This window comes from Onychomys torridus, chromosome 19 (genome assembly GCF_903995425.1).
Source record: "Onychomys torridus chromosome 19, mOncTor1.1, whole genome shotgun sequence".
Taxonomy (NCBI): Eukaryota; Metazoa; Chordata; class Mammalia; order Rodentia; family Cricetidae; genus Onychomys; species Onychomys torridus.
Genome location: NC_050461.1, coordinates 45702902 through 45715161, shown reverse-complemented (window position 1 = coordinate 45715161; position 12260 = coordinate 45702902). Strand labels below are relative to the sequence as shown.

The window sequence follows — 12260 nt, the reverse complement described above, 5'->3', positions numbered from 1 at the left end:
TGGGCGACAGAGACATGGATCTCCCTGGAAGGGGAAGCAAACAGATTTCATGAGTGAACTAGATCGGGAAGGGAGGACTGGAATGGGAGGATCAGGGAGGGAGGGTGAGGGAATTTGGAAAGAGACACCTAGAACTGAGGGCATCTGAGGAGTGGTATGGAAACTTCCTAAAATATATGAAGGCAATCTTAATAAAGTCTCCAAATAAAAGGGAAACTCAGTCCCAACTGGCCATCTCGCGCATCTGAATGAAGCTTCAGGAGTTTACTGAGGAACTCTAATTACTCCTTACCTTTCTTTTAATCAGTTAAACTTGCAGGTAGATGAGTACAACTTACTTAGTTTGAGTAAACAGTTCCCCTTGAGTTAGCCTTTGGGTGAAAAATTATGACCTGCCTCTTCTGTAAGCTGTAAACAACTTCTTTATGGAAAGCTATCACATGCAAAGGTGGACAAAAGATATTACCTTCCCTGAGCTTACAGTGTAATTACTGTGGTTCAGCATTTACTATGCACCAAGGTCCTATACTAAATGCTAATTGGTATTATTTTAGTCACTTCTCATAATATTCCTACAGTGAAGATAAAAGGGAATCACAAGTAACCCTCATTTCAAGTCCCTGACACAGCTATGGATGCTGTCTTTTATTAGGCTTACTCCTGCCCAGTCTCCAACATTAACTCAACACTCAGTGTACTCCAGCCTTTCCCAAGGACTGACTTACATTCATAGTTAGTTCTAAGAAGTCTTCAATGAATCCCATTGCCTACTAGACCAAGTCCAAACTCCGCACTTCACATCTGAGACATGTCTAACACAGCTCTATCTCTCAATAAACCCCACTATTCCCAGCACACTGGACTACTTCTTCTTGTAGGGTTTAGGACACAGACCTTAACAATATTCCTGCTAAAATCGAGTCTTTCAATGCTCAGTAGACAGCCTTCTTCACAAAGGTAATTCCCTCTGGTACTTCCAAGCCCATCACATGAGTTTATAGCTCTATTATGATATTTTATATTATACTTGTTCTTCAATAGCCAAAAAGATTATTAGTTCAGGACCTTCCACTCTCAACCCCTCAAGACACTGGAATGAACAGATGCTCAAGAATCTTATAAAAAAAAAAAAAAAAAAAGGGCATTTTTTAAAATATAATCTACACATACCCTACATTATGGTGATATTTTATTTGTACTGAAATGTGATTTTATTTGTATGTTAATAAAGTTGCTTTGGGGTCAGAGTAAGCCAGAGCAGAAGCCGGGCGGTGGTGGTGCACACCTTTAATCCCAGCACTTGGAAGGCAGAGCTGGGCAGATCTGTGTGTTCAAGGATACAGCCAGCGGAGACACACGCCTTTAATCTCAATACCAACCATCGAAGACCTGGAGGTCTGTATAGACAGGCAGTGATGAGGAGGTCATGTGGTTGGGTTTACAAACAATGAGAAGGCAGAACAGAAAGTCTATAAAAAGGACAAACACACAGAAAGTGGGCCTCTTGAGGAGAGGAAGGACAGCAGCAGAGAAGGTTTCAACTCTTAGCTATTGCTCTGACCTCTTGGCTATTAACTATTTGGCTCTGTGTTTCTTATTTAACAAGACGGTTATATCTACACCACATTACTTCTAACACTCAAATATAACGTAAATCCTAGGCAAATATATGTTAGGGAATATACTGTTTAGGGAATAATGATCTTCAAGAACCTGTATATGTTAAAAGAACACATGCAACCTGTACAGGTTTAACTACGTTCTGATCTATGGTTGGTACAGTATTTTAGGAGTAGAGGGTCCACTGTATCAGCCTATATGGTCATTGAAAACAATGGTCATTTATTTTTATATCCCTACTGTACCTGGCAGTGTCTTATACACAATGTATGCTCAACAGCACAGAATATTTCACCATTATTAATTACATCTCTAAAAGTAGCAAGACTTGGTATTCACGTACATTTCCTTCCATATTTCCCCTTTAGTTCACTTAATAGGGTAATGACATTCACGTAACTATGGTTGCTCCCTTTCTACTTATTTGTTTTTTTTTTTTTTAAGATTTATTTATTTATTATGTATACAGAAGAGGGTGCCAGAACTCATTACAGATGGTTGTGAGCCACCATGTGGTTGCTGGGAATTGAACTCAGGACCTCTGGAAGAGCAGTCGGTGCTCTTAACCTCTGAGCCATCTCTCCAGACCCCCTTTCTACTTGTAACTCAACATCACCGAGCCATGACTCTTTCATTACCGTAAGTCATGTAGTATATAATGCTCCTAAAGCACTTACTATGCGTTAACGCTGGAGGAAGAACGAGAAGGAAAGAGTCAAACATGCTGGAACACTAAGATCACTGGTTAAATCCACGGCTAGAATACAAAATTCCCTTGTTCAATTTTGGGCCATCTTTGGCTTAGATAAAGTTAAAATCAAAAGGTATGCATGGCTATCTAGTACTAATTGTTTTTATGAATACTGTTTCAAATCTATATAAACAGGTGAAAATAATTAATGTCCTTCAAAGTCCCAACCCCAACTGACTTGACTTCCTAGAAGATTATTTATGAGTAGCTTTTCTTGGTTAAACTTTAATGCACTAGGAAGCCTCAGCTTTCACCCTTATAGGCCATGTATATATAGTATTTGGTCTTATCTATAAATAAAACCTATCATTTCCAATGACTGGAGAATGTGCTAACTTTCATGTAAACGTATCAGAAATATAGAACAGTTAAGGACACTGGAAAGGAGAACCTGCTTCATTCATGTAATTCCCACTATTACTTGTGAACTTAGAGAAGGATGGTTGCTGTTGAAGCTTACTTTTCAGTGAAGACCAGAGTACTATTCTGCACATTTGCAGGACTTGACTACATAGCACTTCAGCGTTATTTCTCTTAAAATGCTTTTGCATTAGTTTGTCACTATTAGCAAACAAATTAAACTAGAAATATTCAGGCAAAAGTTAAGCTACAAGTCAGTGCTAGCCACATGTTACTAAATGTTAGGGCGGTTACTAAATCACTCGGTTTCAAAGCCAGAGAACTGTAAGTTGTGAACTGTGTGTTGTTACAGATCACACAGCCTACACATGAGTGCCCCGACTTTTGCATACCTGGAAATAGAAAAATTCAAACTGTAGCTGTCCTTGGTTGGCTAACTGGCAGCTTACAGATGTTTAATTAAGTAACTGCAGTGAGCTCATCTCTACTGGATACTTCTTTTCCAGAGCAGGTCCAGGAACTGGGTCTGGAGCCTTGAAAGCAGAAGAGGAGAACTACAGTAAACTGGAGGTAGGCGGAATCAGGATGTGAGCAGACCACACTCTGGAGGTCTGAAAGCAGGAATGCTTCCTGAAGGCTCCAGCAGAACAGCCCGCAAGCAGGAAAAGGTATCTTAAATACACCTTCTAGGCAGACTCTTCACCTGCCCAACTCCTTCTGAAACTCACAATTCTGGGCCGTGAACAAGTGGCTTTTATGAAATCTCCAGTGGTTCTGAACAGCAGCCTGCCTGCCAGAGGCCAGTGTGACTGCAACAGAAGCGGCAGGACCTATTAAGAGCGATAAAAGTGGAATTACAAACCCTCCACTCTGGGTCACTTTAGCCCTCCCTCGCGACCACCTTTTAACTGCTGTCCTTATTTCCTATGCCAGACACGCTACAGAGGCTTCCTAGGAATGTTTTAGACAGATTCAGGCAATAAACTCAATTCCAAGTTCCAGACAGGGTTTCTCTGTGTAGTCCTGGCTGTCCTGGAACTCCCCCTGTAGACCAGGCTGGTCTCAAGTGCAGAGAGATCCACCTGCCTCTGCTTCTCGAGTGCTGGGATTACAGGTGTGCACCACCACATCTGGCTCAAGTTCCAATTTTCAAAAACACATGCTTAAAGAAGGTGGCAAAGAACAAGTCATAAGATGCGCTTCTCAAACCACTGGAAATTATTTTCCCATTACCAAAACAGATCCACTAAAAAGAATTTCTCAGGCCCAGATGAAAACAAAAACAAATTGGCAACTACAAAGTTAGAGAAATGGTAGACAATGTACTAATTAGTTTCCCAGAGACCTCGAATGATGTCCTTGCACTTGATTCTCAATAGGCTGGCCCTTTAGAAGTTCCTCTAAGAAATGAATCCACAGTATTGGCATGTTGTAGAGAAAACCCTGGAAGACAGGAACTTTAGTTCAAATCTCACTTCAATATGGCCTTGAATTAAATGTTCCCACCCAAAGTCTCTTTTTATCAAATGGCAGACAGCTGCTCATTTCCCTGGGCCGCCAAGCAACTCTGCTTGTGTACACAAGCGCCTCAAGTCTTCGGTGTATCAGGTTTCCAATACATTCTGCTGCATTACTAAAGAATGAAACATACTCTTTCCTGTTTGCTTTATTTCTGCTCTGAACATGTAGGTATACTTAAACTTTCATTTTCACAGATGCTAAAGCAACACCTAGGTCTAGTAAGCTGTAGGTGTAATTAAACTGCATCACTTTCTAAGAGACGTAACTGATTTATTAACACTGGTTTCAGAAGAACTTCAAGACAGTTCAACTCTCAGACTTGAAGAGTTACACTTGGGACACCGAGATAGTCTGTAGTAAACAAGAACAAAGACTGCTCTCCAGTAAAGTAGAACACAGGTACAACATTCAACAGAATGTTAAAATGTAGCTCTGGGATGCAGAACTTCAAAACCAAACCACCACCACCAAAACCCCAGGAAAGTGATATTCCATGATATAACTTGGTTTTTATTCAGTTAAGGCAAAGAAAAGCCTTCTACTACATATGGGCAATAATTTCTCTCTTACTGATAGAACAGTGGGTTCCACAGAAAATCATTATTTCCCAAATATGGCTCTAAGATCAGATTACAACTCCTCTGCCACTTACCAAGTATAAAGCAAGTGTCACAAGCCACAAGGAATTTAAGGGAGAAAAACAACAGTTACTCAAAATGTAATCATTACCACAACTTTCTTTCAACATAGTTTAAAAACTTAACATGGAAGTATACCACTCAAAATGGAGAGATAGGTTTTATTTGTATAGTCCTCAGAAAGCAAAAAAAAGGTCTGAAGAGATTCCCTGTCAGTCTCATGGAAGACTTTCACTTAAAGAGTAAGGAGGGAGAACACTGTAGACAAATCACTATTATGTATTTGTTTGTCTGTTTGTCTTTTGAGACAGGATTTCTCTGTCTAACAGCTCTGCCTGTCCTAGAACTCACTTTGTAGACCAGGCTGGCCCTGGACTCACAGAGATCCATCTGCCTTGAGTGCTGGGATTACAGGTGTGTGCCACCACCTCTCAGCAACATTAGGTATTTTTAATTTTATAACTAGCTGTCATATTGAAATCACATTACTCATGGTAATATGTTAGTTATTTCTTTGTCTTTTTCCATGTCTACAATATTAGATAATAGTAAATTTTTTTCCCCTTTTCAATAATACCCGATTTTATTTTATTATTTTTTTTAGTCTAACTGTATTACGTAGTATTTCCATAACAATGTTATGAAACAGTAATGTTGGGGCTAAGGAGCATGGCAGGGAAGTTTGGTGCAGTCTCATTATATAGTCCAGGATAGCCTGAAACTTGTTATCATACTGCCTCAGCCTCCTGTACAATTAAAGCAACATCCTAATAGGCTTTGACTTGTGACATTTTACTAGAAATTCAGCATTTTACTAAATACTAATGGGAATTCTAGCATCTTACCATTTCTAGTAACACAATGGCGGTTTCTGGTCTGAGATGTGAAAACTTAGGACTCTCTCTCTCTCTCTATTCTTGTTTTATTAAGAACTCTTAGTGAAATAAATGTTGAAGATCCCCTATTCACTTTTTGGCATCCCTTAAGATATCCGCACCCAGGCCGGGTGGTGGTGGTGCACACCTTTAATTCTAGCACTCGGGAGGCAGAGCCAGGCGGATCTCTATGAGTTCAAGGCCAGCCTGGTCTACAGAGTTAGAACCAGGACAGGCACCAAAACTACACAGAGAGACCCTGTCTTGAAAAACAAAAAACAAACAACAAAAAGATATCCATACCCACTGTTCACCATTAACATGAATTAATCTATAGTATATTCTAGTGATGTAATGCTGGAGTCCATTTAATAAGTTCATTAAGCATTTTTTCATCAACTTTTCTGGGACTAGTCTGCAGTTTTTTTAATCTACTTTACCATCATGGATGCTTGGCTTTGTACCTCAAAGTTCACCTTTCCTTCCTTACATGTTCTGAATTAGTTACCCAAGGCTACAAGTTTTAAAAGAATTCAATTACAAATTTAAGAAAGAATTGAAAGTCTCTAAGGACTGGTTACTCTGTAAGAGAAGGTCTCTCACCAAGACTTGCCTTTGCATTTTATGTGAGACCAGACCCTCCCGTCCCTTCACTCTTCCCTTGAGGAAGTTTCCTGCCTTCGCTTTAACTTACAGACGCCTACTCATCTTAAGCACACTGCTACATGCATACGCTAAAGTTGCCAGTTAAGTCTTAAGTTATTCAGCAAGTATTAATTCACAAAGCTATGTACTAAATTGCTGACGCAGGCCTTGCCCTCTACACCCCAGTCTATCTAGTAAGAAGCCAACAAGAAACCTAGAAACCACAACTGAAACCACACAAAGAAACAATATTCACTAGGCTTCTTTCCTGCTTGCCACTCCCACTAAAACTCACCCCTACCCCTTCTCCAGTTGGGGTCTACTACATCAGATGTCAGACCCTTTGGTTGTCTCAAGGAAGCTGCAGATCCCCAAAGAGTGCTTTTGAAAACAAAGTACTCATGACTATAAAGACAGTCAATTTTATTAAAATATGGTCATATAACAGTGTGACATGACCAAACATGGATACATGCATAATACTGGAATAGAGAACAGTGATTATCCTCAAAGACTGATGAGAAGAAGATATGGAGAGTTTGGTCCATGAGTAAAAACAAGGTTTCAAATGCACAAGGCAAGTGACTAGTAGGGAAAATGCTGTGAAACAACACAGCTACCTTTTTTTTAAAGACAGGGTCTCATTGTATGTAGACCAGGCTGGCCTTGAACTCACAGAGATCTGTCTCTGCCACCAGAGTGCTGGGAACAATTCATCATGCCCAGCCTAGCCTTATTTATGATTTCTTATTAATAACTCCCCCCCCCCTCTCTCTCTCTCTCACACACACACACACACACACACACACACACACACACACACACACACAGTTGCAGCAGGAGCCTCCAACAATTATAAGTCTAAATTCCAAATAGGTAATATGTGTAACTACACGGAGACATCCACACCTAAAGTATAACATGAGAACTGTCCCACAGTGCTAAAGAAAGGCACTGCTAATGCGACTGTGGTCTGCTGCTTTCGTAAAACCCTATCAGAGGTAAATGGTAAAGTTCTATTAGAACTCAACAAAAACTGAATCCTTTGCACTTCCCCATGCACCCCTCCCTCAAATCCTACCCATGGGGATCTCTAGGCTCAGGTAATTTAGATTAAACCATTCTACTGACTATAACAGGAAAGAAAGAGCAGAGTCTCACACATCCCAGGTTGGTCAAACTCTCTTGTAGCTAATCTTCTTGCTTCTAGCCCCCAGTAGCAGAATTACAAGTGTGCATCACTATGCATGGTTGATGCTGTGCTGTTTGAACTCCAGGCCTCAGGCCTGCTAGGTAAGCATTCTACTTACTATGATATATACTCAGCCCTGAATTTACCTACTTTAAATATTTAAGTTTCAAAAAAAAATCCTTGAGCATATTCATCATACACGGTCCTGTTATAGAAGGACATTTTCATACAAGTCCATCCTGAACACTAAGCACACTCCATACCTTTCTTCTTTACTCACCAACAGAAGAGGAAAACAGCCTCTTTGTTCCCCTACAATGTTTCACATCTACTTTGATGTTATATAGAAATACACCATCTTATTATTTTTTATCAAATCTAGGAACTGAAAATAAGAATATATATATAAGATAAATGGTACTTGTCTTTCCGAGACTGGCTTGATTCACTTACTATGATTATTCCCAGTTACATTTTCCTACAAACCATGGAACTTTGTTCTTTTAGGTTGAAAACATTCCATTTATGTACATTTACCACATTTTCTTTATCCCTTCCTCTGTTTACCTTTGTGACTGTTGACTTGGAGGCCTCTGGGCAAATACTGAAGTGGTATGGCTGGGTCCTATGGTAGATCTATTTTTAGGTTTTTGAGAAGCTTTCATACTGATTTCATAGTTGCTAGACTACCTTACATCCCCACTAGCAGTATATAAGGGTTTCCTTTTCCTCACATCCTCACCAGCATTTATTAATATTGTTTTCTTAAAATCGATCTACTTTTATCTCCTACCAGTCCCTAAATCCTTAGGAATCTACTCAGGCTCTTATGAACATGCTCAAGCCCTCTTCCTTCAGCGCCCAATGTTCTCCACACTGACACCTACTAAAACCACTTCTTCAGAACCACCTCTAGGCTGACCTCCTTCCTGACTCCTTCCCCCTTGCTTCAGTCCACACAGGCGCTATACTCAGAACGACAAGTGCTCCTGAGGACCAATAAACACTGTGATCCTTCTTCATTTCTTCCTTATTGTTCTGCTCTTCCGGTGACGTGGACTATATGCTTAAATACAGGATACTGCCTACATGCAATATAGACACAAAGTATACCAAATTAGTAAAGTGCTCTCAATAAATCAATACTAAGACTTTTGCTTTGTAACTTCAAATACCAGAAAATATATTGAGAAGGCCAAATGTCCAGTAAGCAGCTAAAATGGATATTTTAATACCCCAACAAGAACCTAGATATCACTACTCATTAAGAATTGACAAGCTTACTTACTGGGCAGTAAGGAATTTCATGAGTTATTAATTAACTTAGTAAATTAGGGAAGAGATACCTTAATAGTAATAAAATGCTTCATTCTAGAATGTCTCTAAGTGCCTGTAACATGCACCTAGATTCTATGGACTAAGTTCCCACACAGCTAAGTGGCAGGCCTTGGATTAGAATCCGGGTTTCTGATTCATTCTGAAGCTATGAAGCAAACACTGTTTCTGTCTTCTACAGAAAGGTTTAGTATGAAAAGTATATACGTGTGTATAAGGTTCCCTATTTCAGAAGGTAGAGAAACATGAAATATAAAGAAATAGACTTGGAACTAAAACATATTTATTAATTTAGGTTTATATAACATACATGATGTAGATTTTAAAAACTCCATATAAAATACAAATGCAGATTTGGGGGTTAAGTGTTAATTACTTTATGTAAACAGTTTTCCTGAGTGATAGGAGATGAATGATGTCCTATTTACTGATTACTCTTTGAATTTTAAACATAGCACATAGCTGCTGCAGTTTTCTTCAAATAGCTCTAACAACTTCACTTATTTCACCAACTATAAAAACGAATCTACCTATGGTGTGGAGGTGGGATGAGTTGACAGTGGTGACCTGGTGTAGTCTCTAAGTCATCCTTCATCCAGGGCACAGACATCAAGAGGCGACTAGGAATGAGGGCAGGAAATCAGGAAATCAGGAATCTCTCTCCACACGTAAAAGCTCTGCTGTTGGCTATGACTAAAAAGAACATACTTTTTCCTAAAGGGAAGCTCTCAGACTAACGGCAATGGAATTCAGACAGCGAGGGAGAGAAAGGGTGGGTCTGGAACAAGTAAACCAGCATCCCGACAATACACACTACCAGCCTAAACAACTCAACTAAAGCTCTGCCTTCTACCCAATCGATAATGTTTCTCTGAAGCCAGGAACCCCAGACTCCTAGCTCTCATTCTTTGCTATCTTCTATTCAGTGGCGAAGTTTCACTAATCACTCCCAAGGTCTTGTATCCATTCTTCTAGTCCCTCCTTAACATTCTGGTTCAGCTGTACCTTGATAACCAATTAACAACCTTCCATCTGACACCTTGTCCTTCTCAACAACTTTTCTAAGCTGTACTTTACAATTGCAAAAGGCCTACTAACTGCCTAAAATACACACTGGATCACATCATATCCTTCCCGTAAGAAGCAAGGGATTTTATAGTTGATTGCTACTGAGAGTTTTGACCTAAGAAATGCAAAAGAGGAAAGCTAAGGAGGAGACGTGACAAAGCCAAGAAGGTTAGCTCCATGAAAGCAGTGGTGTCAAGCTCACTGTACTGGTTCATGCCTGTATTCCAATACTTTTAAAATCCAAGGCTAGCTTAGGCTATATAAGACCTGTTTTGTTTGTTTGTTTTTAAAGTGTCAAGAAGGCCAAATGAACAGAGGAAGTTTAAAGCTTTTGACAACAGTAAGTGTCAGGTACTCAGTCAAATGATTTACAATGTGTTTGTTCATTTAATGATCCAAATAATCATGTGGAACAGGTATTTGGTTCAGTTGAGCATACTGTTTCATTCATATCATAAAATAAATAGAATATACAACGATTTTATCTTATTCTAGACACTTAAACAAGGTCACTAAATATTATCTTAGTGTCAACAGTATCAGAGAGCACCATATACATGTATTAGTCTGTCATGGACTGACTACTTATCTGTAATGTGTATACAGATATGTACACATGCATACCTTCACACATACACTATACATCTGCAAATAAAGATATTTTAGTGCTAGTGGACAGCTCAGTTGAAAGGACCCGGGTTTGATCCCCAGTACAGGTTTCTTGGCAAAGCCAGGCATGTTGACCTGCCTTTGTAATCCCAGCCTTTAGGAGGCAGAGACAGGTGGATCCCTTGGGCTTTATCTCCAGCCAGCCTAATTGAATTGGTGAGCTTCAGGCCAGTGAGAGATCTTGTCTCAAAAAACACAGAGGATAGGCTCCTGAGGAATAAGGATCACTGGGAGTGCTCCTCTGCCTCCACATGCATGTGTACCCATGCATACATGTATTTAGAAATTACTTTTCTGTTATTTAAATGTATGATAATAAAGGCTCAGGGTTTTGTCTTATATAGCTCAACATGAGAAAGTGTATGGAGCTGTTTTTGTTTTGCTTTCCAGACAGGGTTTCTCTGTGTAGCTTTGTACCTTTCCTGGAATTCACTCTGTAGCTCAGGCTGGCCTTGAACTCACAGAGATCCACCTGCCTCTGCTTCCCGAGTGCTGGGATTAAAGGTGTGTGCCACCACCACCCAGCATGGAGCTGTTTTATAAGCATAATAACAAACAAAGGAATGAACTTTCTTTTTTCCAAAAGAAAAAAAATATTTAAAATAACTTAGTACAAAATACTGAAAAATTAACAGCTCATTATTGATACAAGTTGGTGAATTCTGCTAATAGGAGTAAATAAAGCAATGCTAGCATTATATAAATCACCAATAAGAAAATATGCTGGAGCTAATGATCAGGAAAAACAGCAGGAAAAAATGATGGTGTCTTAAAAATACTGTCCCGAAGTTAAATGTAGAGATCTCAGTGGAACCTAGAAGTGTGCCTCTCGTCAGTCTCTGTGACTGAGGCGCGTTCTTCCCCTTCACCAGTTGATTCTGAGCCGCAGCCCCTTATCAGCTGTTCCTCATCCTAGTTTTTCATCTGACTCTCTGGATGGTTATGTACAAGAACTGCATCAGGAATGTCATCTGGGTACTTAGTAGCAGTGTCAAGCCCTTCACAATATGCATAGGGATACTTCAGTTTACAAAGGCTTAGGACAAAGCTCTGAATTATTAGTAAAAAAACTATTAGAGGAGTAATATTACAACCATTCATCTACCAAATAAGCATGGTTCAAAATAAATGCTTCAACACATTCCTCCTCAAAATTATCTTCTAATGATACAATTTGTGGTGTTTTTAACATCAGCTACTCAACTGTCTGTGGGTAAATAGAACCAATCCACACTTTCACAGACTTCTTTAGATTGCCATCAGACTAAGTGTTCTAAACAGGAAAGAATTACAATCCACAACAAATCTATCTATTACCTCAACTGGCAAATTTTTATTTCTAGCCTGAATCTCTTACCTAAATTCCATTTTAAGTACTGAGTGAATTGTCTACTTGATCTTACAAATTATATGTCTAGAAGGTATTTCAGAGCTAAATGTGCTCCAGAGCGAGCTCCTGACTGCCTAGTCCAGTCTAAACTTGCTGTTTCCCCACTCTTCCCAGCTCAGTCAACAGCAGTTCCATGCTTCCAACTGCCTGGGCCAAAACCCTTGGGAGTCATTCTTGAATTCCCTCTCATGCTTCA

General features: G+C 39.6%; 1 protein-coding gene across 4 annotated transcripts in view; it reads right to left on the bottom strand.

Moving 5' to 3' along the window:
• The window catches only part of Tab2 (TGF-beta activated kinase 1 (MAP3K7) binding protein 2), a 55468-nt gene that overhangs the window by 28725 nt on the left and 14483 nt on the right, over nucleotides 1-12260 (bottom strand). Inside the window, exons 1-2 of one of the 4 annotated variants that reach the window (XM_036168758.1) lie at nucleotides 3460-3532; nucleotides 3124-3264 (exon numbers count right to left, since the gene is read on the bottom strand). The exons of 2 other annotated variants lie outside the window; for them this stretch is intronic. The gene's annotated coding sequence lies outside the window, so the exon portion shown is untranslated. Of the gene's footprint in view, nucleotides 1-3123; nucleotides 3265-3459; nucleotides 3533-12260 lie in introns of those variants that run through there. One more of the 4 variants, XM_036168757.1, reaches the window with a different exon arrangement.